This window comes from Temnothorax americanus, unplaced genomic scaffold (assembly GCF_048541705.1).
Source record: "Temnothorax americanus isolate GAGA-0224 unplaced genomic scaffold, ASM4854170v1 Scaffold9, whole genome shotgun sequence".
NCBI lineage: Eukaryota > Metazoa > Arthropoda > Insecta > Hymenoptera > Formicidae > Temnothorax > Temnothorax americanus.
The window spans coordinates 1,551,456-1,566,152 of NW_027509812.1; the positions used below are offsets into that span (position 1 = coordinate 1,551,456).

Here is a 14,697-nt window from a genome sequence, read left to right on the forward strand (position 1 = left end):
TTGTCGACATTTTCGACTTTAGTTGCAAAACACTTCGTATTCGGAACTAAGATTAAAAAATAACTTTAATAGCTACTGTTACATGCAACGTCGTTTCTGACACTTTGCTTGTGGCAGTGACAAAGCGCCCGTAGAATTAAGCGAACGAAACGGTTCACGATGTGAATAATGACGTCCTCTCTTCACATAAGCATTTAGCGTTAGATTTAATTAAATTTCTCATTGTGTTAGAATTAACTATCGTCTTTACTTCCGAGTACTGTCGCGTTTGCAAATGTTACACAAACACTCGCAAACGATTCAATAAGGTGCGTAAATTCGGACAAAATCCTAACCACATTTTGTGACATTAAAAATCACGAATTAATAATTAAAAATCAATTTTCTCCTTGACCGTTTCATAATATAGCTCTTTTCAGATTACTTTTTTAACTTTCAGATATAAAACTGAGAATTCCAAGTTAATTTTTATTCAGTATAAATTATTTTTATTAATCGAAGATATGATAGCATAAAAATTATCAAAAGATATTGTAAGCGTAAAAAATTAAATTTTTATAATTAGACTTCAATATAACAATTTCTTAATTAAAAGATATCTCAAACTTTATCAATAACATAAGCTGTCAAAAAATCAATTTTCAAATGCACGTACGCTATAAGACTAATTTTCCTCATCAACAATTGTGATAAACAATTGTTATAAGCTCCTAAATAATAAATAATTTCGCCAAATAAATTAGTTAAAATTATTACATTCTCTCTCTCTCTCTCTCTCTCTCTCTCTCTCTCTCTCTCTCTCTCTCTCTCTCTCTCTCTCTCTCTCTCTCTCTCTCTCTCTCTCTCTCTCTCTCTCTCTCTCTCTCTCTCTACCCTTATTTTTTATCTGCAACAGTACGCCAAGATGTAACACGATTAATTCATATTACGCACTTTATGTGGCACGAGTGTCAACAAGAGCATGCTGCTGTCAGTGGCAATGACATAGCTTTTGGTGCCAGCGGCGATTAGGCGAACGAACCCCCCCCCCCCCCCAATGCAGCGTGCTCGCTTCAAGAGAGGAAACAGAGTGATGTTTTGTCGGGCTTATCATCGACGCAGTCTGCATGGATGTACGCACGTGTGTGCATGACGCCGATAAGGGTCGTGGCACTCGAGACGTAACACATTCGCGATTATCATCCGCGTGAACATAATCGTCTGTCGACGCACATGCAATTTCGTTCGCGTCGCTTAAATCTGTTTTTACCTGACAACTGGGCGTCCGGGCTTTCCAGCTGAAAATTGTATGTTAAATTTTATGCCTGCACCTGACCTATAATATAAACACGGCTTGTTTATTTCCGCCATCTGCAATACGCGAAATTGAGTCGGTCGATAGCGACATGGACACGCCACTAACTTTGCCACTTTTTTCTCGTTTAAACCCGCTTTACGCGATCCATAATTCACGACAGAATTGCACTCGCAGTTTTGTATACCACATGTGACGCATATGACCTTTTCAACGCTCAAAATCTAAAAATCTATTACACAAATTTTTTTTCTATTTTTATAAAACAGTAAATTACATAATAAAGAATTTTCATTACTATACTCGTTCAGATAATCTATTGATTATTTTATTAATTAAATAGTTCAATTTTTCTCGGTATAAAAACGAATATTTTATTGGCTGTATAATGTTATTACATACGTCACATAATATTAAAAGACGGGTATACTTTTTCTCGTCGTCCATATTACAGATAGAATTATTATGGACGTGCAAAATGCAAATCCTTCATGTGCAATCGCGTATTGCGAATACCAGGCAATCACGGTGAATTTACCGGCAAACCGGAGTGCTGCATTTCGACGTGAATTTATATTCAACGACCGATAAGTTTGATTCGCGTATAAATCGCACGCAGAGTACTCGTCGTAACTTCACGGTAATTGAGTCTTCTAGTAATATGTAACACAGAAAGGGTTCGCTATATATAGTTTCCATCAGTAATACAAAATCATATTACAGTTCGACGTGCCAACAGACGATGCACATGATCGGCATCCAATGTCACTGCCCATATACTATATAGCAACGTACCTGCGCGCATAACTTTTTTATTCTATTTTTCACTTTGCGTTAACGTCGAAATGATCGATGCGGTCGTTACATGTATGAAGATACGCGCGAGAGAAATGGTCGGCTGTTTTCCAATAGTTTTCAATATGATCGAAACCATGGTAATTTACTATAAAATCCTATCTTCCTCGGTCCTTTTTAATCACAATATTTTAGAATACGATTAACCTTCGTTCCATAGATTTTGAGATAAAACTCCCTCGTGAGGCAAATCTCATTTCTTAAATTCTCTCGAGTACCATTCGCCGAAACATGAAATAAAAATAAAGTGTACAAGAGCGGAAAAGATATATCATACTTCGCGACATTGCAATATCTTCGCAAAATGTATCTATATTTTCGTAGAGAATTATACCTTTTGAATTCTTTCACCGCATGATTTCTTTCATGTCCTAAATTCTTTAATTTTTATTCTTCTACAAGTCTCCACAATTGCATTTAATATTTATTTTATATAAACTGTGCTTTTTTTTATATATTTTTCAAACTAAAATGTATATAAAAATCAATGAGCATTATTATTAACTTGTACATCTGTGCAAAATTCAAACCGCTTAACAAGAACGATATATTGAATGTTTCATGAATATAAAAATCTCGATTGTAACAATCAAATTTTATTGCACCCAAGAATCTTTTTTTTTTTTTGCCAATCTTTCAGCTTTGACGCCGAAAGTAACGACAAGTTTACGTAATAGCCCATCTTAGCATTTACGCCTTTCAAATGTTGGTGTCGGCGTCGGCAATGTTGCATATTTCATGCATTTTTCATCAGGTTTTTATGCAATATCGTCATGCAAGCAATACGAAGCGCACGAAAGAACCAAGAGTACCGACGATACAGCTTTATGTAGCAGACTGTAAAAAGCGGCTCTTCGTCGACGGATTGACAATCTATCGTGCCATTTATTCCATTCCTATTCTTTGTACTTGATGTCGCGCGCGAGGATTTTCTACCTTTATATATGTATATATTGCGATATATCTCTCCCTGCCTGTGCATGTATACGATACAGCTTTGTATGAATGTGAAAGTCAATGACCGACTATAGCAAAGCCGTTTTTTTACGATCGAATGCAAATAATTCAGATTAAATCAATCAAAGCGCCAACAACTAAATCAGTTTTACTGCCCGCTTTTTAAATGGCAAATATTTTCGTCAAAAAAGATAAAAGATACAAGATTTGAGTTAACTTAAGATTTTAAATTTAAACCTGCGGTCCCTATTCAATGCATAAATGAAATCTGTAGCCGAGTTAAACCCCAGGCAACTCTGGTGGCGCGGGATCGATTTATTTACGGGAAAACTTAGTGTCTGCGTCGACGAGATACGAAACTTACAACATATATAGACGAAAGGCCGCGAAGACTAACAAACTAAGGTTTCCAACAGCTCGAAACTCGATCTCGATAAGTGCTCACATATTGAACCGACGTGAAATGAAATGCGGATTTTTACACGAGTGAGTGCACGAATCCGTGGAGCAAATCTAGGAGATATTACTGCACCGTGTGACTTGAAAAACGCGCGCCCATGTGTAGGTGTAAATCGTTTCATAACGCAGGAAATGAATATTTCCCGAAAGGAAAATATCCGGATGTCCTGGCACTTTGGCGGGGCACCGATTAGCATGCAAATGCCTTTTAAATATTTGTAATCTGTCTGAAATGCCCGTAAAAGTTGCGTATAATAGGAGCGTAAAAAAATGCAAAGGATATTTAAAGAATATACCCGCAATATTCATTGAATTATAAACATTCGTGGAAGTTTGATGTATCTTCCGTGAACAAATTGTTTTGTTAAATATTAGCGCTAACAGATGAATTGATTCTATTACAGAACGATTCATTTTAATACTATAAGCGTTACTAAACAATATATAAATAAATGAATTTATGTTACGCTATATACTATAACTTTCCTAAGAGCGCAACGGTTAATACATGTTTATTACGGAAAATACATAAAAGATGAGGCAAATGCATGATGATAATAAAGTGGTTTACCAAAGCATTATTCAGACAAGCAAACGAGTGTTTACGAGCTAGAAATCTTATGTTAAATATAACATACCTATTCATGAATAAAGGAGAGTAAGGAAGAAAATAAAATAAAATATGTAACTGACTTTTAAAAGAAAAAAAATTTAAAGAAACTGAAGACAAAATACATATAAGATAGTCACGCATCATATACATATTCTTAGATTAGAATTCTTTTATCTGCTTACAGCGTCTTTATTATTATGCAATAGAAATAGAAATAGCGATGAAATAACAACAGAAAAGAACTGATAGTACAAACGGGATGATCTCTTTCAAGTAAGAAGATGCGACGATTGAACGAAAAGTAATTTTTTACGCATTTCTGCGCGATAAGGGTGCTAATAATTCTGATATTGAAGATGCAATTAACATATCGTTAATTAATCAAGGCTTAACGGGGCGTGTAATTAGAATATCAATGGGGCTTCGATCCTCGCTCGATTTATATTTAAATTCCGTTATCGTTTTAACGCAATCTTGCCGTATCGCGTTGCATTTCCAACGAACTTACAACGATCGAACGAAGCAACGTGCTTTTCCATTTCCTACATTCAGCGACGATTCCCGACTGGGTATATCCAATTTCTGAGATTGAAAAGTGAAAAACAGCGATGGTCGCCTAGCTTTTACGCGAAATCGAACACGCAATGAGAACGAAAACAACAACAAACGAATGGCGATGAAGACTACAAGCCCGACCTATCGTTTTCACAACTCGACACCCGATTAATTATTTCCACGAATTCCTTACTAAAGTTTCCCCCGCCATTTCTTCCCGCCCCCCGTCTCAATTCTACCGACTAACATCGAGGAGTTCTTCGACAGTTTGAGACGACGCCGCGACGTCTCGAATCGTTTGCACGTTTCTTGCTTTGATCATCGATCGTTACGCCGCTCGCGAAATGAGAAAAGTCTGACGGCGTTTCTCCGACACGAAGACTTATACCTTTCACCGATGCAGATATTCCGAAGTTCGAATGAGACCGGCGGCGCGCTGATTATTTCATGGTAAGACGTCGAAATCGTGAAATCGTGAATCAATTGAGAGTGATTAAACCTAACATTAATATTCCTACTATTACAAATCTTTTGTGCATAAAAGTTTGTCTATGTATAAAATTGAATTCTTTTTTCAAAACTACCTTCTTCAAGATGGCTTATTATTAGAGGGGGAGAACGACTTTATATACATATAAAATGTGTATATATTTAATAACATACATGTCAGTTTGGTTTATCGAAATGTATATATCACGTCCTTTCGTAATTTCAATACACAATGGAGCGTTCGTCGTAAAGTCACGTATTGTCTCGGTTACCGATCACCTGGGACTGGCACTTCTGGTTCGGACAAGTTCGAAGGCAATTTCGAAACTCCATTCTGGTGACGTTCTACCGTACGGTGCAGCGATGGTTGGATCGGCGAGCGGTATAGTTATTGGCGTCGCTCGTATTCTCGAATTACTCGATCGCTTTTATACGAGGCGGAGGAGAAAGAGTGGGAGGAAAACAAAGTGCAGGCGGTGCACGACGAAATAAATGACGTAAAGGGTGTACGGGAAATAGGTCAGGCAAAAGTAAATAACGCAGAAATCGAGGTAAATTCGAGGTGGGAAATTACAAAGCGCGGGCGCACCGACGCGCGTGCACGTCGACAGCGGCGATGAGCGCGATGGGCGCGATGAGCGACGGGTATACCGAATACTATCGATTGTTAAAGTGCGGACAGAAACGACGAATAAATGGGCCGAAAAGCACTCTCGGGAACTGTTAAAACGTGGAATACATTCGTTACGGAAGAAGTCGCGGGTGTTTGCCATGAATATTCACAGTCCTACTTCAACCCTGCGTTACAATGGTACTCCGTACGGTATACCGATTCGTAACGTGTTCATCAGCACACCTCGTTTGATGGAAAAACGGCGCTTCTCATAAAGTTTTCAGACGCTACATCACGCACCTCTCGCCGCTGCCGATAAATTTAAAAAAGAAAGCAGAAATATATATTAGATAACGTAGTTTCTTTCTTTCAAAAAGTCCTGTCTATATATATATGTATATCGGAGAAATTCTAGTAATATGTGCATAATACGTAATTTCTAAAATAAATAAAACTCGAGAATGACTGATCGTCTTCTTTGGAATCAAAAGATCACATCAAATCGGTTACCCAACTAATAAATGGTTGGTAGCATTTAGCATCCATCATACGAAAATCATAAATCTAGTTAAATGTTGCAATGCACTTACGGTAATCTCGAAGTTAAACGATCTGTCTTCAGGATTTGAATGTATAGACGCCAGCGATAACGAGAAGTTTGAAACACTTATAGCTATTGCCGACATGAACGTTATGCTATTTCCGTCCATAAACGCACCACAAATGTTCATTATATGTGTTGGATGGATTATATATATATTATATGATTTAATGGTTATATTCTTTTATCATAAATAAAATTAACACCTAAATTTATCTCGTTAAATGTACACAACTTTGTATTCCATATACGAGAATTAAGTATGTGTGAATTGCAAATTTTGCTTCAGCGAGTCACTTCCTTCAATATACCTCTCTCTCACATACATATTAATTCATATAATCGGTTGCAAATACAACACATCAAAGCTTACATTTCGTTTATATTCTAGTTAGATGTTTATTTACCCCAATTCCCGCGGTCGGCACCCCTTATCTGAGCTCGACACATTACTCGACTACCATGCACCGTTCGAGCGTATCTAAACGATCAGCGTGGCGAACAGGCATCGTTACGAGGAGAAAATGATATTTTAGATCGAAATTGCGTGCGGCTTTTACTATCGGGGAGAAGTGAGAAGATGCTAAGGTGCGCGAACGCGAGAGTTCCCAGAAGCGGCAGAAGCCCTTCCCGTCGTCAGCTTGAGCCTCAAAGAGCATCGACGCGTATACACATTGGCATCGGAGCACATCGTTTCTTGCATGCATTGCTCCTCGACAATCGGATGCACCCGCGTGCACAGAGACTCACGGTTCGATGCACCAGTCGTACCGAGAGCCGCGATGATGCACACTGCACACTGGAGCACTATATATATGTATTTACCCAATAGACCAAACCGCCATGTTGTATCCACGTATACGATATACCCGGAAAGAACATATTTCAAACAATAGCTCGCACGACGTTATACAAAGAATGAAATTAAATACTGAGATTTACTTTTCACGTCAAAATATATTCTATCGATTTTAAATCAATAAAAACAGTAATAATTAGACTTTGATATAAGTGTAATTTGTGCAAATACTATGCACGATAACAAGATAAAGAGAAACCGATGATGGGATAATTAAAAGACGACACAAACGGACTCCACTCCCTTCGATTAAAGCGCGACTGACAATTGTATTGTATTAAAATCGATTAATTAACCGTCGCTTTATTAAAGTAAAGATTTGTCGCAATTAAACGATTTTAGCAAATGACAATTGGATAAACATCGGAATTTGTTTTGTTCAGTAATAACGCTTTTTTTATTCGTAGGAAATAGATAAGTATAAGCGAGTTATATATTTTAATAAATGCAGGCCCGGTCTTCTATCAAAGAAAATATAAAGAATTTCGCGTTCATTTATTTTTAGCTTTTCAGTATCTCGACAATAAACTCCGCGCAATTAAATTTCGTTTAAATTAAACTTCAATTCAAATAAATGGAACAAGAATTCAAGAGACTTAATCCCTTAATAGTATTAACTTTCCAATATTAAGTAATTAGCTAATTAAGACGGCAGTAAAATCTTTATTGAGCAAAATCCGACGCGCTGAAATCGCATTTCAAAGGAATGCATCACTATTACCGCTTTCAGCATTACACCGTGACACACCGTGTATGCGAGCGCGAAGCGAACAGGCGAGCTTTCTTCCTCGCTTCGTGCCTTCGTACCGCTTAAGCTGACTTCCAGCTCGATGCTCCGGAACTAAGTTTTCCCGCGAAAGAGATGGATTTACGGTGGATTCTTCCTCAACTATTTCCCTCATCCCGCTCGCGAAAGGGGCGAAAAATTCATTCGCGTCAAATCCACCGAATAATGTAGGAACGCACGAACATCGCGATGTATATATACGATCGCTATCAGATTTCTATCTTTTCGTGATCCCCGAACACGCGAGCACAAAAATCAGTATTATTGCCCATTCATTAATAATGATTATCGCGACGCGAATCCGTCGCGAACCGACGCACTACCGCTCACTGTGTTTTGCGATGGAGAACATGGATCATGGATTAAATGCCAGCCGCGATTAGTAGAGCGCCACTGCGATCACCATTATTATTTGTCACGGCGGCGGAACGAAAGCGGAGTGGCATTCGTGACGTTGGAAATATTACGGATCGATGGCGAGCGAATTTCCAGCGTATACACACGATGCGCGCGTGCACGATACGCGTGTTCGTGCATCCTTTTGACTACGAATACCAAATGGTATTACAGTGACTCAGCCAAAGCGCGCGATCGGTGATTTTCCAAAGTTTAATTTATCGTAGCTCGCGCCCGGCGCTGGGTAATTTTTCGTTCGTCTATGCAGACGACAGAGAATGATGGAGAAATGCGAAAAGAGGATATCTGTACTTTTGTCAGAAGTTCGAATGGCGTTTGTCGACGTCACTGTACCGTCTCGCTTGCAATCTCTCGTAGAAGCAAATTTATTTGCGCAAAACGGTTATTTGTCGCCGGATAGCAATCTTTTGATAGTGAAACACGATAGAGATAGAAAGAGACAGAAAGAGAATTTATCTTTCAAAACAGATTGCTGGTATTTCCCGTACTTTAATTTCAACCAGAATGGGTGGGCGTCGCGGCAAAATGTGATCGATTTTCGCAAAAGCTTTACGTTACACCGGTTCTGACGTCAACGACGGAACCGAAATTGGATAATGCTATAATGACGCACGGACATCAGATAAGACGCAGCTATTCCGACAGCCAGGCTGTGACATTAGCGAGCGGTCCTTCAGAAATCCGGTCGAACGTGATCTGGCGCGACAACAAAAGGAGCGACTGCGCCAGTCAATCAACTTCTTGCTCATTCCGATCGAAGTCGCCGCGCGCGAGTTGTCCTCAGAAACGATGCCTTTTCTAGCATTGCGATTTTGTAGCCTGACTTCGACGTTGCTGTTCGCGATGACATCAGAATTTATCGTCAAAAGATTCGGTATAAAAATATTAGGCAGAAAGATACGCAAGTTAAAAATCTAATAATAAATGAAAAATGTTTTTTATATCGCTAAATTACAGAAAGAAAATGTACGGCAGGAATAATGGACAAATGTAGCAATCAAATACAAATTAAAACATAACATATGAGCAGTTTTAATATATACTTATATATTTATGTATTAAATACATTATATCTTTCTGCAATAATAAAATTTTGCGACAAATAATGAAATCGCTACGTTTCATATCTTTATCAATCACTTCAACATAAGGTTCGTTCAATTTAAAGTTATCAACATTAACTATCTAGATCGTGCGTTCCAATATGTCCGAATTCTTATTACGCAAATCTTCAAAATTTCTCTCGCGACTCTTCCTAATCACGTTTTCGCCGAATTAACGGCCGGTAGAGCGTGCATTGTAAACATTGCGCGGATGAGAGTCAAGTCGCAGAGAGAAGAGAAATACGAGAATGAAATGCAGCAGATAAGGGACAGTGTATATAGCATTACCGATACCGTGCTGAGATAAGAACGCCAGCCGTTCGGAAAGTAAACGTTAGAATAAAGCAGACGAGTGACGGTTACGCTTATATTATTAGCATAGAAAAAGTATAAATGTTTTAAAATTGACCAGAGACAAGATAAATAAAGAATATACGGCGTTTTTTATCGATGTATCGCACTTTGAAGCTTCTATTAGCGATCGAATTCTGATATTTATTCTTTGCCCCTTTATACCCTTTGATTTTGCGTCTTGACCCGAGTGTCCACTCGTGCGTAGTCGAAATAATATTTGAATAACCTTAGTGAGACGTACGACTCGCGACAAATCGGAGAACGATATACGCGGAAAGGTTCGTTATCGCTTCTATTGGTTTTCCGAGTTTTTTATTTTTCCTCGCTGTATATATGTTATTTCGAGGCGCGCCGCGTTCCAACTTCGAGCATACACCGACGCAACGCGTTTCAACTTTCAATGACGTGACGACAAAAAAGCGATCGATGTGTCCAGGAAGCGTCTCGCCGCGCCGCGCCGCGCCGCGCCGGCTCCGAAATAAGCGCGTTCGCGCGGCGATCGTTTATTTACGCACATAATCGCGGGCTGCGGTGCGGGGGGGGGGGTCATTTTGCGTTTGTATGCAAATGGACCTTCGCGCGCAAGCGATTTATTTCACGCTCCTAAACGTCTATGCCGTGAAATACGCGCGTCGCACGAGCGTGCACCGGAGCGCATTTCCGAACGAGCACACCGGCGCGGCGCTGTATGCTGTGTGCAACTGCGGCGACGCGCGCGCGCGTGAGTATAAATAAATTTCGCGCGAGTTCACGCAGAAATGTGGTCGATCCACGGCCGATGCACGGATTAACGGATCGGATGAACCCGCGACCCGCGGCGCGGCTGTATTTCTGTCGTTAAAACATATGTGTGCACGCGCATCGCGCGCCCGCGCCGCGCTGTTAAATGCATCGTCAGAACAAGGTTTTGATGCACGCGTTACAACGTTCTGCGCGAAGCCAAAATTCTACGGTAAAATGTATCGTTTTGCATTTCCGATTAACTTCGGAGAGTTAATTGACAGCTGAAAAATTCCATCGGGCGATATATTGCGATGCACGATACGCATACATCGATAATCGCGCACCCCGTGGTGCCTTGCGAACGATCGGCTTGGCGAAATACTCGCTTATCTCGATACGGTATAATATTTTGTATTTATCTGTATGATTATGAACGTATAAATAATAATGAGAATCCATATTGCAATATGTCTTTCATGCAGATTTTTGATTTGCAAAATACGGGGAATATAGAGGTGATTTATTCGCGCTCAACGGCTTATTTTGGAAATTGCATTCGTACGTTATATATACGCGTAACAGTGGCGGCGGCTCTGCCTCGTATTGAAACCGAACTATCGGATTACAATTTACTTGATTTCCGATCAACTCGAATATTCTGTAAAACCGAATTACTCCAAATTCCCGGTAATCTCAGCACGCGGCGATTATTTATGCCGATCGTTCCTATGACAACGATTTATCGGGCTAAAATACTGCAGCCAAAAAGCTCGACAAAACGCGAAACGTATCTGCCTAAAAGATCAAATTGCGCGATAAACTTAATAAAAGTAACTGTTTCTTCGGCCATTCGTTTTTGTTGCAAAAAATCAATCAATTGACTAATTATTAAATAATTGGACAGTTGTAATCTTAAATAAACGTTTCACTATTTTTCTTGAAATGCTCTCGTCGATAAATGCACTTCTCGATAAGATCGAAATATCGAATTGGCGGAAGAAAATAACTGGATGCAAGCTTGTGCTGCGTGGAATGATTGTAGAATTTAACGACGTTCGAGGAAGCATTTTACTTCCTGGAATCTTGGCTTTTTCAGACATTGCCGAGGAAACAGCTCAATATTTCAAATTTTAAAACGCCCGGACAATTATTTCACGCAAAGTTGCGATAAATGTGTATTCCGTCATTCTTGCCAATTCAGAATTCTTTAATTTCTTTTAAAGATCTCAACAATTCTAATAATCAAATGAAACAAATTGATAAACCGTTAGCGCGCATAGAGGCAACTTCAACCGCGATCCATCTTTCTTTGACGCTCCATTTCGCGTGCTTCGAGACGCAGAAAACCGGAGTAACTGCGACAAAAAAGTTCGCCGCTCTCGTCCCGCTTTTTAATATCGCGAGCGGCCGTGTCGCGCCGTACCTACGTCTACGAAACTTTTCGAGGACCGCCTGTGATCGCCCGATACGCGGGACGCGGGATATAAACAAACGTATATACGTATATAACTCACGCTCACCGTGTTCCACAGGAATCCGGCTGCGCACCCGGGCCGCGACGCGAAAGCTCCCGCTGCCACCTTCACGTCCCTCGTCGCTCGTCCCTCGGTCGGAGAGTCCGCCTCCGTGCGCCCAACACAACTTACTTTCGATACAAATATATATATAACACACTTGAAAATCTCACCAGATCACTCTCCCAGTCCTTCGCAACTCTCGTCTCGTCGTGGGCTAACAAACCACCCGAATGACAATGTCAAACGCCGTGCACCAACGGAGCAACGGGAAACAGATGCGGCACACGCACACGCACATTCAGAACGAACTGCAGTTCGGCCAAGCCAACGACAGCAACGAGACACGCACGTCGAATCGGAGACGTGTAAATACACGAGCGACGAACGGCGTCGACGACGCGAATCGACTCTGCGACGCACGTTGTTAGCACGCGCGAATCCGAATTGCGGACGCGACGACGCGAACGCGGTTTTCGAACGAGTTGCGCGAAACGAACACGGCGGCGACGCGTAAACTCCGTCCGACTGACGCAGTGGCTCGCGCTGGTCTGCCCGCTGCCGCCTGCCGCTTACCCGTCCGCCACGGCCGGCGGCCGGCGCGCGCGTCGACATTATAGAGGACGCAGCGTCGCGCGCAACTTCGCGCCGTTAACTTCGGCGAATCGGCGGCGCGCGTTCCAATCGCCGCGCCGACTTTCGCGGGCCTTTTTCGCGACCGCAACCGCATAACTTTATCCAGTAAGAGTTATTATTACAATTACGATATCGTATTATTGCACTCTGATTGTATAATTATAACTGCGATGTATTTAAAATAGAACAATTAACATCTTTTATTTGATTATTGTTAAATCTTATTATCGCAATCTGATTGTATAATTATAATTGTGATATATATTTAAAATAGAACAATTAACATCTTTCATTTGATTATTGTTAAATCTTATTATTGCAGTCTGATTGTATAATTATAATTGTGATGTATTTAACGTAGAACAATAACGAAAACCCCACCATTTCCTTTGTTACTCGTTAATTTCATTATCGAGAGTTTTTAGTCAATTATCCATTCAGCAATAACGAATCGAAATCTGCGATATCGTTCGCATTTTAGACGATGTTTATTTCAATCGAAAAAATAATTGATAAGACTTAAAATGATCGCAGAACATTTAACATATATCAATAATTACATTTAGCAACTTAATTTCCATACTTTATATTTTAATTTAAAAAATATGGTTAGTTGTGACGTAATAGAATAATATCAAGAATGCGATCGTAATAGCAAAGATACATAAAATATACAGGAAATAATTATCAATGTTGATACAAAGATAATATCTGTGGAAAAAATGTTCGTGATATCAATTATTAAATACATTTTTTCGTATATTTCTAAACATATTTCCCACATGTTTAGATATATACGTATATTGCCGAAGTTTCTATAATTATAACTATATATATAGTTAATGCTAGCTATTAGCTATATACGTTTAATAGTGACGCGTAAAGCTCATTTAAATTTCTGACCGTGCCGATTTTAAATTTTGTCGATTTTAACGGCACTTTCACGGAAAAGTGTAAATGTTGGCTTTAATTATACGGTGAACGAAAACAGGCTCGGTCGACGTATGTGTGTGTGTGTGTGTGTGCGCGCGCGCTGTTTGAATATTTGTTTTCGAGCTGCAAAGCGCAAATATTTTTGCAGTACTTTTAATAACATCGACGTAGCGGTGGGACGAACGGATTAAATCCAGGCGATGTTATGTTCGACGAATACCGAATATAAAAATAAGCGCGCGCGCGCAAAACATTTGATGTGCTTTAATGTATTTGTTCGATAAACCGCTAATAGAAATTCGTTAACTCTATAACTGTATGCATAACAGAACTATCAAATTAGCTTCAATAATATAAGCGAATGCAGTTTACTTATAGCATAATACGCTAATGCATTTATAATATATGCATTTCTTTAATAGAAAAATTATGGAGGAGAGCGCTAAGAGAAATGATTTTTAGCTTTACACACAATTTCACTGTTCGCGCCCGAAACCTCTTATCATAGCGGCCTGATGATATCAGCAACGAAATGCGCATGCACGCACATCAATCAAGCCCTGTATTCAGACCAAAAAAAGAGTACGTTGCATCTGCGCTCAACGCAAGTCAATAAACCCCTTTTATCATCAATCAAAGTTCGCTTGTGCAGAATCTATATAGGCCTCGCTCAGTTATGCAGTTTGTGCGTTCGGTCGCGCGCGCGGATCCTAGAGGCTTTATCGCGGCGCGATGTCGTTGTTTCGATAAACGCGACTCGCGCGAGCATCGCGGCGTGATCGCGCGTTTTTCGTGGGCGGATGGGGGGCCCGCGAATTTTTCGCATCGCGTCGCGGGCGAGCGAACGGGTTTAGCGTCCTTTTAATTACCGCTTGTAATTCCGAATAAATGCCAGTCATCGGGTTTACGGTCGTTGCTCGCGTCGACCGTGCCGT

The 14,697-nt window shown here is 40.1% G+C and overlaps 1 protein-coding gene across 2 annotated transcripts in view; it reads right to left on the bottom strand.

The window, feature by feature from the left end:
• LOC143908149 (RNA binding protein fox-1 homolog 2) overlaps positions 1 to 12,751 on the bottom strand; it is a 270,571-nt gene extending 257,820 nt beyond the window's left edge. The window contains exon 1 of one of the 2 annotated variants that reach the window (XM_077425520.1): positions 12,200 to 12,751. The gene's annotated coding sequence lies outside the window, so the exon portion shown is untranslated. Of the gene's footprint in view, positions 1 to 12,193 lie in introns of both variants that reach the window. The other variant, XM_077425521.1, reaches the window with a different exon arrangement.
• Between the last annotated feature and the right edge of the window lie 1,946 nt (positions 12,752 to 14,697).